The sequence below is a fragment of the Erythrolamprus reginae genome, chromosome 1 (assembly GCF_031021105.1).
Source record: "Erythrolamprus reginae isolate rEryReg1 chromosome 1, rEryReg1.hap1, whole genome shotgun sequence".
Classification (NCBI taxonomy): Eukaryota; Metazoa; Chordata; class Lepidosauria; order Squamata; family Dipsadidae; genus Erythrolamprus; species Erythrolamprus reginae.
In genome coordinates this window covers 145,651,531-145,665,202 of record NC_091950.1, presented here as the reverse complement: position 1 = coordinate 145,665,202, position 13,672 = coordinate 145,651,531, and the positions used below count along the sequence as shown (strand labels likewise).

General features: G+C 38.2%; 1 protein-coding gene across 4 annotated transcripts in view; it reads right to left on the bottom strand.

Annotated features, from left to right (window-relative positions):
* The window catches only part of SPTB (spectrin beta, erythrocytic), a 150,971-nt gene extending 139,477 nt beyond the window's left edge, over window positions 1-11,494 (bottom strand). For 2 of the 4 annotated variants that reach the window (XM_070728312.1, XM_070728320.1), the window contains exon 1: window positions 11,330-11,494. The gene's annotated coding sequence lies outside the window, so the exon portion shown is untranslated. The remainder of the gene's footprint in view (window positions 1-11,329) is intronic. The other 2 variants (XM_070728334.1, XM_070728326.1) reach the window with 2 other exon arrangements.
* Between the last annotated feature and the right edge of the window lie 2,178 nt (window positions 11,495-13,672).

Genomic DNA, 13,672 nt, shown 5'->3' with positions numbered 1-13,672 from the left:
CTTTTCCTTCCTCTCTTTTTTCTATCTGTTTCTCTCTCTTCCTCTCTTCCTCTCTTCCTCTCTCTCTCCTTCCCTCTCACTCTTTCCCTCTCGGCTTCTGGGCAGGTTTGGAAAACTCTGAGTTGATGATGATTTTTAAGTGAGCGATTGCTCACTGCTCAGCTTAGAGGGAACTATGATGATGACCATTGGGACCAAGATTGCTCTAGCTAAGCAATGCAGTCATAAACTGCAACATCATGTACTGATTATTATCGATAACAACCTAGGCAGTTCTGGTTGCCACTGAAACCCTGAGACATTCAGTTCTGTTAAGTGAAAAACAGTGGGAGTCCCAGGTAAGGAGAATGGGGATACCACAGGATGGTGGTACAACATGAGCACTGGGAAGATGGGAGAAGGAGGGCATGGTGCATGCGAACAAAGGCTGGAAGAAGGGTGTGATGCATGCAAGTGATGGTGGAAGGAGGACAAGAGTGAAGGAAGGAATATGAGAGCAAGAAAGGCCTGGAGGGAAGGGACAGGCTTTAACCAGTCATAAATACAAGCTAGTTGCCAAGCACCTGAATTTTGTTCACATGAACCAAATGTTTGTTCATTACCATTAAAACTTTTTTTAAAAAAAAGTTTTTAATTTTTATTCTCATACAGATGTTTTCACATATTTATCATCTCATTTGATTCTTTTGCAAAATCTTTATGCATATATTCTATATTTGTCTTATTGCTTTATTAGTTTAAGGATGCTTTTTTTTACTATCCTCCCTTCCCATCTCATACAGCCCTTCCTTCCTTCTTTCTTCTTCCCTTCCCTTCGTCTTTCTCCTTCTAAACCGACTTCCCCTTCCCTCTCTCCTTCTCCTCTTCCCTACTTGCCCCTCCTGCCCTCTCGACTCACTCTCTTCTCCCCTTTTCTCTTCTTTCCTCATCCTTCCTTCTTCTTACTCCTCTTTTCCCTTCCTTCTTCCTTTGCTGTACTTTCTCCATTTTTCTGGGATGGTATTCCAACAATCTTGAATTCTTTTACAAGTCTTACATTTTTTTCATATTTTATTCAATTTATATTTTTTGATCTATTTATTTTATTTGTATGTATTTGTCATTTGATACATTTCAAATGTAAGATTTTCTCTTCCCCCCCCCTTCCCTATCCCCTCATCTCTTTCAAGTGTTTCATCTAGGTTACATAGTTCAGTTATATTCAAACTTCTTTATTTATATTCATTTTCTAACCACCTATAAAACGTCCACCAAGGCTTGTAATATAATGAATCCTCTTTATCTTTTAATCTTAGTGTTAATCTGTTCATTTCAGCACAGTCAAAAACTTTATTATCTGCTCATCTCCCGGAATGATACCCACTTTCCAATTTTGTGCAAATTTATTTATTTATTTATTTATTTATTACTTAGATTTGTATGCCGCCCCTCTCCGAAGACTCAATCCTAGCTGTTGTTAATATATTTTACCATTATAACTTTGATCACTAAATAAATGAATGTTAAACCAAGATTATTTAACTATAGACAACTAACTTTTATAATGAGATCCAGAAAAGGTTTCCTTTCACAACTCTCATATGTACAATATTGTTATACAAGCAATATTGTGGGCTTGTGGACCATTATAAATATAAACCATTGTTGTGAGCTGCTCCGGGTCCTCGGAGAGGGGTGGCATACAAGTCTAATAAATAATAATACTAAATAATAATTATCCCATTATCAGCTAACCTTTCCTGAAAGTTATTTGCAGTGATTTGTGGATGTTTGTTTTGTAGATCTGATTAGTTTGGATACCAGGTTTCACAAAGATTTTTCTTGGTCTTCCACATCTTGCCTTAACTTCAACAGTTTAATGAAAAGAAGGACTGGGCGTGGGAAGATAACAGTGCTTGAATATCTAAGAGGCTACTACAAAGAAGAGAGGATCCCTTGCTCTCCAAAGCACACAACGGCAGGACAAAAAAGTAAAGGATGGAAACTAATTGGGGAGAGGACCAAGCTAAAAATAAGAAGAAATTTCATGACAGAACAATTAATATTATAACTGCTTGCCTCCAGAGGTTGTGGGAGCTCCATCACTGGAGGTTTTTAAGAAGAGGCATCCAGTTGTCTCAAATGGTATAGGATCTCCCACTTGAACAAAAGGTTAGACTAGAAGACCTCCACGGTCCCTTTCAACCCTGTTATTCTGTTAAGTCTGTCTAATTTCTATACTAATATTTCTTATGTTGAAGCTGCTAACTAGAAACATTTATAGCCTTCTCCAACTTTGAAATAATGTGCTATTTCTATTTTCAAATGCTCAGTCATTTGATATGATTATTTGAAACAAAACTGAACAATCACAGTTCAGGAAATTAGAAAGGTTAAAGTATCTGTTCACTGGAAAAATTGTGTTCTTGTCAGACAAAAGTGATCAAATCCACATGTGTACAGTTCAAGCTAATTACTTTACAGTATTGTATTCTGTTTATAGTACAAGAAACTCAGAGGCTGCTTGCTTTCCCTTGGAAACAGACAGATAAAGTTCCATGGAGGTTAGAGGGGAGGGGTTCTTGTGGCTGGATTTCTTGTGGCTACACAATGACTCAAAGCTAATTTCCCACCTGATCCATCCTTCATACCTGGCTGGGCAATTTCCAACCTCTCATGAATAATTTGAGTTAATTATCTTTTTGAGCCTTACTAACACCTTTATGGTTTTCAAAACAACACTGTAATAACTGGAACAGTATCCAAACTTCTGAACCTCTAATATTTACATATACATATATATACACTGCTCAAAAAAATAAAGGGAACACTCAAATAACACATCCTAGATCTGAATGAATGAAATGTTCTCATTGAATACTTTGTTCTGTACAAATTTGAATATGCTGATAACATAATGAAATTGATTGTCAATCAGTTTTGCTTCCTAAGTGGACAGTTTGATTTAACAGAAGTTTGATTTATTTGGAGTTATATTCTGTTGTTTATGTGTTCCCTTTATTTTTTTGAGCAGTATATATACATATACATACACACACACACACACACATATACTTATATACTGGGGGAGGGGCTTCAAGAGGTTTTATTCTCTTGAAGCACCATCATTTCCACCCACTTTTAGAGGGGAAAAGGTGCGTCTTATATTCCAAAAAATACAGTAATACGTCATGATACGAATTTAATTGGTGCAAGGAGGAGGTTCGTATGACGAAAGGTTCGTAAGATGAAACATTGTTTCCCATAGGAAACAATGTAAAGTCAATTAATCCGTGCAACCAAAAAAACCCCCGCAAAAAACCGGCTTTCGGCGACTGCTGGGAAGCCGCGCGGCTGTTTTAAAAGGTGACAGCCGGCCTGGGGGGCTTGCCAGCACCCCCCCCCCGAACCGAACCCGGGGTTCAGAAAACTTTTGCCTCTTCTTACGAACTTTTTTCGAGTTACGAACCGGTGTTCGGGAGGCTTCTGGGAAGACCCGCCGCCCGGCTGTCACCTTTTAAAACAGCCGCGCGGCTTCCCAGCAGTCTCCGAACGCCGGTTCGTAACTCGAAAAAAGTTCGTAAGAAGAGACAAAATTTTTCTGAACCCCGAGTTGTATCACGAGTTGTTCGTAAGACGAGGGGTTCGTATCTTGAGGTACCACTGTACAGTAAATGAAAAAAGTGTTAAGTGAGTTTTGCCCCATTTTATGATTTTTCTTGTCACATTTGTAAAGTGAATCACTGAAGTTGTTAATTTAGTAACACAGTTGCTTGTTAATTTAGTAACACAGTTGCTAAGTAAATCTGGTTTTTCCATTGACTTTGCTTGTCAGAAGGTAGAAGGTAGAAAAAGATGATCCCATGACCCTGAGACACTGCAACCATCATAAATCTGGGTTAGTTGTCAAACAATGTAAATCACATGATCATGGGGATGCTGCAATGGTCATAATTATGAAAAATTGTCATGTCACTTTTTTCAGTGCCATTGTAACTTTGAAGTTACTTAGTGAACTGTGGTAAGTCAAGAAGCAGGTCAGGAATACTTCATGAGTTGACAGTCCTTGGGTTATATAAGCAACTGGCTTTGGAATTTCTATCACTATACAATGCAGTTATAAAGTACATCATCACATGACCATATTGGTTAGAGATGGCAATCCCAGCTGTCTTAGTGGTATCACAAACCCTGGACCACGTGTGTTATTAAATAAATGGGAAGAGGTGAAAATCCCAGGCAAGGAGCATGGGGGAAGGGTGATGTGTGTGGTTGGGCATGACAGAGCATGGGTAGATTAGCTGGAGACTGTACACAGATGTTATGGAGTATGAATAGGATAACAATTGAGTATTGAGGATGGGAGGCAATGGGTACTACAGGCATGCAGGAGACTTTTTAGGAGGAAAGACAGTGGGAGCAACTTGAAATCTTCTCCATCACCTTTCCCATTGACTTTGCTTATGGAAAGCCAATGGGAAAAGTTGTAAATAGTGACATGTGACCACAGGATGCTGCAACTGTGATAACTGTCATAAAAGATTCACTTATGTCAGCAGGCTTAGAGCAATTAGATCTTGGCCCCCCCAGCTGATGAATGGCTGAGGTCTGAATGTGTATGATTGGTTTTTTAAATTTGGGGGATTTTAGTCTTCAGAAAGGCATATAAATCCAATAAACAAACAAACAAATAAAATGCATGCTGGTTGTCAAACTTCCCAAATGGCAATCTCATGACCACGGGGATGCTACAACAGCTAGAACCTCAAAGTCAGTCCTAAGTATCATTCATTCAACACTGTCGTAACTTTGTACAGTAGCTGAATGACTTGTTATAATCCAAGAATTTCCTGTACAGATAAAGGGAATGCCTTGTGACTAAAATGATAGGTTGGCGCCAAATAATTACTTCAGACAGATGAAGAAATCAAACATTTGTCCTTAAAATCCTTAACTCAGTTTAACTCAATACTTAAGTCAACAGTTAATCTACTTACCGTATTTTTCACAGTATAATATGCACTCTCTAAAACTCTCTAAAAGAGGCTAAAAACTTGGGTGTGTCTTATACTCTGAATATAACTTTTTTTGAAGCTGTTTTTTCAGCCCTAACTAGGCACTAACAATCTTCCCAACTCTTAAGGCTTACAAGCTCTTTCATTGTTACTCTCTCTGAATAAGGGTTTTTTTTAAAGCCCTAACCAGGGGATAAAATAATGTGCTGAAGCTGATCAGAATAGGATGCTAGTCAGATGAATACCTGGTATTTCTCTCTCCCCCCCCCCCCCCGATTTTCCTCTCCAAAAACTAACTTATACTCTGGAGCATCTTATACTCCAAAAAATATGGTATATTATTCGTACTATGTAAGTAATAAAACTAAATACACAAAAGAAAAACAAGAAAAAGAAGAAAAAGAAAAAACATTGAAAGAATAAAGTTGGAAAATTGTTATCAGGCCCTTCTATAAAATTGAAAGAACACAGTACCACAATTATGCAATACAGAATCAATTAAATCGAATCAATCAGAAATAACCCTTTTTATTTTGCTAAAAATACTCATATTCCATGTTAATATGCCTGCTATGTTTTCTTTTTGAAGATGAATACAGTATATTTAATCTGTTAATTGGGAAAGCAACTAATTGGGCAATTAGTTAAAAAACTGTAAATAAACAACAGCTTTTTATTTTTTCACAAGACAGTTTCAGGGTATTTTCATTTTCTTTTAAAAATTGGTTTAATTTATATCCTACTTTCCCTCTGAAAGTTCCTCTATTTTATCCTAGAAATAACCTTAAGATAGATTTAAATCAAAGGAATCTAATGAGGTCAATGGGCAGTGAGATCAACTGGGACTTAAATTTGAGTCCCCCTGTCCAAATCCAATACCTTAATATTATTTGTTTGTTTGTTTGTTTGTTTATTTGTTGGTTTGTTTGTTTGTTTGTTTTGTCCAATACACAATGAGAGTTTTAGTGGGTATATATATATATATATATATATACACACATAGTAAAATACATGATGATGGTTATAGAGGAGATACTCATAGTAAAATATATCTATGAAAGAATAGAAAAGAAGATATAGTAATATAATATATCAATGAAAGAATAGAAGAAGATATATAGGTATAGGAGATATAGGAGAGCAATAGGACAGGGGACGGAAGGCACTCTAGTGCACTTGTACTCACCCCTTATTGACCTCTTAGGAATCTGGATAGGTCAACCGTCGATAATTTAAGGGTAAAGTGTTGGGGGTTTGGGGATGACACTATGGAGTCCGGTAATGAGTTCCACGCTTCGACAACTCGGTTACTGAAGTCATATTTTTTACAGTCAAGTTTGGAGCGGTTAATATTAAGTTTAAATCTGTTGTGTGCTCTTGTGTTGTTGTGGTTGAAGCTGAAGTAGTTGCCGATAGGCAGGACGTTGCAGCATATGATCTTGTGGGCAATACTTAGATCTTGTTTAAGGCGTCTTAGTTCTAGGCTTTCTAGGCTCAGGATTGAAAGTCTAGTCTCGTAGGGTATTCTATTTTGAGTGGAGGAATGAAGGGCTCTTCTGGTGAAGTATCTTTGGACATTTTCAAGGGTGTTAATGTCTGAGATGCGATATGGGTTCCAAACGGATGAGCTGTATTCGAGGATGGGTCTGGCAAAAGTTTTGTAAGCTCTTGTAAGCAGTGTGAGAATGCCAGAGCAGAAGCTACGTAGGATTGTTATGTCACGTATGTTATGTTACGTATGTTATGTTATGTTATGTCACGTATGTTATGTTACGTAGGATTGTTATGTTACGTAGGACTATTATGTCAGACTAGAAAATCTACTCTAACACTATGATCCATGTCATTGCCAGAGTTCACAAATGTAGGAAGATTTGTAGGTGCCTTAAGATTTCAGAATGTTAAGCTTAAAGCATGAATCATCTGAGATGCTTTCTCCCCACTATTGTTTATTCTCTTTCTACTTTAGCTATTGCTTTCTGTGGTCAGCTTCCACATTGTTTTATAATGCCAGTTCTTATATCCAGTGAATAATTTGATCTTTAAACAAAGCATACACTTCTTGTACACTCTTCTTTAAAAACAGGAACTGTATTTGCTTTTTCATTTAGCTAATATAGATATGACATTTTCAGGGGTGGGGGAAATAGCCTACACTTCATGGTCCACAAAAAATTGCACAGAAATTTCAGATTTTGGATTAGTCTGGAAAAATAAAGATCTGAGCCACATTTGTAGTCCAATTTTTAGAAGAAGAAATTATAACCTGAGCAGATTATTTTTTCTGCCTCTGATTCTTCAACTAAAGATTGTATTTCCCACCATTGTAAAAGAACTTTCTTCAACCTGATATTCTCCAAAATTCTTGGAAAAGTGCAGTTTTCATAATTCTCATTCATCATGAAGAATGCTGGATTAGAATGAACTTTTGAAAAAGCGATCTGCCTATTTATTGATTTTCATAGTGATGCCTTTCAAATAAAATGATAGTAAAATCAATACATAAAGGAAAAGCCCACCTGTGAAAACAATGGCACTGTCAGCAAAATTAAGGTCCAGATGACTTAGGTTTGACTAAAGTATTAATTCCTAGAGTTGAATTCACTAATTGCAGAATCTTCAAAATCCATTCATAGAACAAACTTACTTTTAAATTAGTGAATCTGCTATGCTAATGATAAAAACTATATTTCAAACATCATGCTATTGAAAGCTACTATATTATGCAAAGAAATATGCATATTTTCCCAATTAATAAAACACAAATTTCCTCATAACAAAATCAAAGGAAAGCAAGTGCATATCTTTAATTATCCTTGTTCTAGACATGTATCTTCATGTTTTCATATAAAATAGAATAAATTCAATCATAACTATGCCTCAAATATTGTATACTGCATTAGACTGCATGCTAACTATAGTCTATCTTCAGAAAATAATATGTCCTTTAATTTGTATGAGTTTAAGGCTAAAATATTATATTAGAGTCACAACCTAAGAGAGACACAGAACATGGTTTTAATCTGATTTCAATGACTAGGTAGTCCTCAATTTACAATCACAATTGAGCCCAAACTTTCTGTTGCTAAGTGAAATAGATGTTAATTGAATTTTGCTCTATTTTACGACCTCTCTTGCCATAATTGTTAAATTTGTACCATACATAGTTGTTAAGTGAATCTGGCTTCCCCATTGACTTTGCTTGTCAGAAGGTTGCAAAAGATAATCACACAAACCCGGGACACAGCAAATGTCATAAATATGAGCCAGTTTTCAAGTGTCTGAATTTTGATCATGTAACCATGGAGATGCTACAATGGTCATAAGTGAGAAAAGCAAGGCTGTCATTTTTCTCACTGCCATTGTAACTGAATGGTCACAGCTCTACCTGTATGTGCCCTAAATACGGTAATTTAAATGCAGAAAGTACAATGTTATAATGGACAGGAAATGGTTTACATGTAGAAGCTCACAGGATTCATTTGTTGACATGACTACTTAAGAGTCATTAGATTAAAAATTATCCTGAAATTTTGGCAAATCATAGAATAATACACTGCTCAAAAAAAATAAAGGGAACACTTAAACAACACAATATAACTCCAAGTAAATCAAACCTCTGTGAAATCAAACTGTCCACTTAAGGAAGCAACACTGATTGACAATCAATTTCACATGTTGTTAGTACAATCAACTTTGCACAGAACAAAGTATTCAATGAGAATATTTCATTCATTCAGATCTAGGATGTGTTCTTTGAGTGTTCCCTTTATTTTTTTGAGCAGTATATATGAATAACGTATAGTACACTGTATGTACCTAGTTCAAAATGACTCACTGTATTCTGCAAGCGAAGAAACTAAACAAACTTTCAGCAAAAATTATTCTTACTTATCCTAGCCAATTATACTTTCTTATTTAGGAATACATGGTATAGTCTCCTATTTGAAGAAATAGTATGGCATGTATCTCAGTTCTTAAAATCAAGAACTTCTTTCACTGAAAATGTCAGTAAGAATTAAATTGAATCTTGCACGTCTGCCACAACTGTTCTAGGTCACCGCAACATCATTGAAAGATACAACATACTGTACTGTGATTGCCCAGGTCCTAATATGCCTCCAATTTACTGGGGTTATGAAATATGTTAATATGGCATAAGGATAGATCAATGACTGAATACTGTTCCTTTGTATGTAGAAAGCCTCAGGTTTTATATCTGGTGTCTAAACTCTTTTATACTTCAGTTTAGTTTGACTTAATCCAAATGAAACATTTCAGTTTAAACCTTTTGAAAAAAATCATTATTATCATGTTGACAGGTAATAATAAATATAAAGAAAATGAATTAGCCATGAAATGTATTATACTGTACTGGTACTGTATTTAGCTTAGATCCTATCTACTTTAAATAAATATCAAAGTACTGTATAAGGGTATGAATAAGAAATGCAAGATCATGCAATATGGTAACTGACAGAATTCCTCAGCATCAAGACCAATGCAGTATTAAAATAATATGGGCTGCATCTGTTACACCAATATTTTCTAACAGAGAAACTTGTACAAGTAGACTCCCCAGGAAATCAAACAAGTACATTTTTGTCCATTATTTGTCAGTTTCAAGGTTTTGCTTTTCTGTAAGTTATGTTGCAAATTGGAAAAAAAATAGAGAAAAATACTAATGTCTATCTCAGCTTGTCCCAATTTAGCAACTTACATTACAAATCCAATTCTAAATAAGAAGGGATAATGATGGGTCTTATACTTCAACACTTCCTCAGGGTCCCAGTACATTAAAATAAACTATGCAGTTAACAATTAAAGGCAATATTTAAACTTCAGAATGGAACAGTTACACATTCTTAAATCTATTTTGTAGATCATATGGACAAATTTGAAATAAAAATAAAGCATTCTAAATTAAAGTTAGTTTAATAAAATAAAATATTTCTCATTCTTTTATAATAGAATATGGCTTCTAAAATAAGCTTCCTACCTCTTTAAGTGTTCAGAAGGAAAGGGGGAGTATTGTCATGTTTGTTTGTTTATTTTAGATACTCATATTGTAAAAACAAATTAACATTATGAAAGAGAAATCTAATAAACAAAACTTAAAATTGACATTCAATAAATAATTTCAATACACTGTGGAGAAAAGTAATCAGCCTGTATGCACACATAGACACAGTCAGACACAGCAGGGATATTAAAACAGATTCATATTAACATATTTTATGTAACTATTAGAGATACAGGATGTTCTATGTCCTATCTCATGTGTAAACGTATTTTTCCTGAAAGCAACTGGCAAATAAACTAATGGTTACAATAGACAACTCTGTGTTTGCATCGAATAACACAAAGTTCTCACCATTCATTTGTACATATCAAAACATTATCCACACATTTCTTCCATGTGGTCTTAACAATAATTCGGCTTGCCCAAAGATATGAGACATTCCACTGCCGAAGACCATGAATGAAATATTACAAATAGGCAAAAGGGGGGGGGGGGGGAGATTGCATCATCTACATAGTGGCTTTCCCTATTTGTTATATACGCTGACACAACTGACTCCAGGAGCAATTGTATAAAGACAAATCCAAGAAATAGCAGAAAACAACAACAGAGCTTTCTGACAGACTGTTATTTGTTACAGGTGAACATAACACAAGGCCAAGATGCTGAGTTTTTTCTTTTAAAAAAACAAGAACACAAGTTGAATTTAAACAAGCAAACTCTCTTGCAATTATAATCGATGTTTTTTTAATATATATATATCGTTATACAGTATATATAAACCTTACCGTCCACTAATGCAGCATCTGGACAAAGAGGCCCAGCCAAGAGTTTAGCAAAGCCTAACTAAGGAACAAATTATCTCTCTCTTCTGAGAACTCAACTTCCAGATAATCCATTAAGGTGCCCAGTCACACAGAAGGCGGATTCACACGAACTCATGTAACTTTGCCTTCTTTTCAACATCCACTCAAGCAGCCGAGAATCCTCTGACACTTTTTTTAAAAATTCCCCTTCCCGGGCCGATGCCGCGGTTGCCTCTCTTTCAAGGAGAGAGAATTGGCCATCAACAATCTTTACCCAGCCCGCCGTGTTTTCTCCTATAACGCAAGCGCGCTGCTAAAAATAGGCTGCCCCAGCCTGCTCGGGGGGCGAGAGGGATGCCTGCGCCACCACCACCGTCGCCACCGCCACCCCAAGAGTCTCGGGAAAGCCAACCTTGCCACCTGAAAGTCTCCCCCTCACGCAGGTGGCCCGGCAGCGCTCCCTTATTATTTTCTTCTTTTTTCTGGGTCAGCTTTTGCGAACTCACCTGTCTTTAGAGTAGCAAGAGGAGAGGCAGCAGAGAGAGCAGAGCAGCTGCCAGACTGAGCCCCAGGAGGGCCGGGGTGGTCCTGGGAGCGAGGAGCGGACCCGCCCTTCCAGCCGGTGGTATAAATAACATTATCTGGCCGAGCAGGGGCATTCCTTGCTCGGCTGCCCGGCCCAGATAGATAGCAGCGTCCCTCCTGGGAGGGAAAGGGGAAAGGAGGAGGAGGAAGCGCCTTGCCCTGCAATGCAGCACAGCGGCCCCCCCAGGCCAGCGCCAGCAGCGGCACCTGGCGATGCCCGGCGTTGCAAAAATCGCCGCCGCCGCCGCCGCTACCTGCTGCAAATGATGCCCGGCAGTCGAGAGGCAACAACCGGGCCACACCCAAGTTTAAAGCGGCGGCTGATCTCTCTCGCGCGCGCTTTTTTGCAAGGTGGGGGGCGGCGGAGAGACAAACAAACGGTTTAAACTGCGGGAGCCACAGCCGCTAAATGAAATAGGGGAGGCTGGATGGCGAAGGGGAAGGCGCACTGGTTGTGCCGCCTTCACGGGCAAACGCGGAGTTCCCTCGTTCGCTGGGGGGGGGGGGGCGGTAGGGCAACGTGAGACTCTTTAAATGACGCCGACGGGCTGCCCTACCACACGGCCGTCCGGACCAGAGGGAGGGAGGCAGAGCTTAGCACCCGCCTCTCGCACCGAGGAGCGCCGCTCCGTTATTAAGCGCCTGACGGGGGAAAGGCGGCCGCCTCGTGAAACCCGCGCGCCTGGGCTGCCCGCCGACCTCTCCGTGCTGCAATATGAAGGTTCGAACTGTGAGGGGGGGGGAAAAACCTCTCTGCAAATAGCCCCCCGCGCTTCCGAAAGAAGCCACCTCTTCTCCTATGACAGGACTGCCCTTGTCCCCGCTTCACACCGCCCGCCGTCCCGGGCTTAGACAATCAACGGGAGAGGATTTCGCTCTTTTTTTTTTATTTCCCGCTTTTTCCTCCCTCGCGCGCAAGGAGATATTCTTGACGTCGCTTTGATTTAAAACCGCGCGGCGGCGCCCGTCGTCACCGGCACCAACTTGTACTTCGGCCTTTCCTTGACGTCCTAGATGAGGAAAGGAGGGTGCGAAGCTTGGGCTCTTATTTGCTACATTTGGGGGAAAAAACAAAACCTAACCATATACAGTATTTGAAGGGGAGGGAAATCGCCTTCGTTTAAAGATCCATTCAGTTTAAAAATACAAAGCCATATTCTCATTCATTGCAGACTGCTGCAGGCCTGCTGTGGTGGCTTTTCTGAGGAAAAGAGTTAGGAACACCGGAGACTATTATTACAGGGCGAATTCTCCACAGCGAAGGACGACGAGGAGCGGGATTATTATTCAACGGGAAACTGCTGCAAACAGCAGCTTTCCGAGAAGGGGGAAATGAGCCTGCTTTCTGATTCTGACTGCAGAGGGTCCAGTGTTTTTCTCTCCCATGAGCCGGCAGATCTCATTCATTTGAAGAAAGTTGCTTTACCTGCTATTGTTTGCAAAAAGATATTGCTAGAAATCAGTAGAAATTTTAATCTCCTCTTAGGTTTGTTCGGAGTCTTCAGAGAGGGGCGGCATACAAATCTAATAAATTATTCTTGTTGTTATTGTTGTTTTTAAGGCCAATTCCTAGCATGATGTAATTGAACTGAAACCACTTCATGGATGATATATAAAAGGGATTTCTGTGCCTAACCAGTGTTTGTTCAGATACCAAAAAAAATTAATCCACACTCAAATTAACAATTGGAAGAAGGACAACTCTATAACAATTTTTCCCAAACTGCTACCTTTCCAGTGTATTATACTATATAAACAGCATGGTATTCTAGCTTGTATCATGGTATTCTAGCTTGTATCAAAATACTAGGAGATTATCAATATACAGAAATAATTTTTTTTTTAAATCACCAGACCTCAGGATTACTATTTTCCTTTTCCATATGTTATTTGGCCGCTTAAAATATTTTTCATATTTTTTTTTCACCTGTCAAGTCACAATAGCAATTAAAACCCACTTAGAAGCCTTATCAGATTTGAAATATTATTTGTTTGTTTAATTCAACTTCTGTGCCGCCCAATCCCAAAGGACTCAGTGCAGCTTATAATAACAATATAAATATAAAAACAATAGAAAGAAGTTGAATATAATATCTAAACTATAAAACCCTCATTAAAAAAAACCCCATAATTGAACAATCAAAACAACATGCATGCATACCATTCACATGATTTGGCCATTACGTCTTTCATATACTTGTTTTTGGTATTATTTTACCAAAATGATGTATCAATCAAATCTATTTCACTTTTTCATCCAGCAA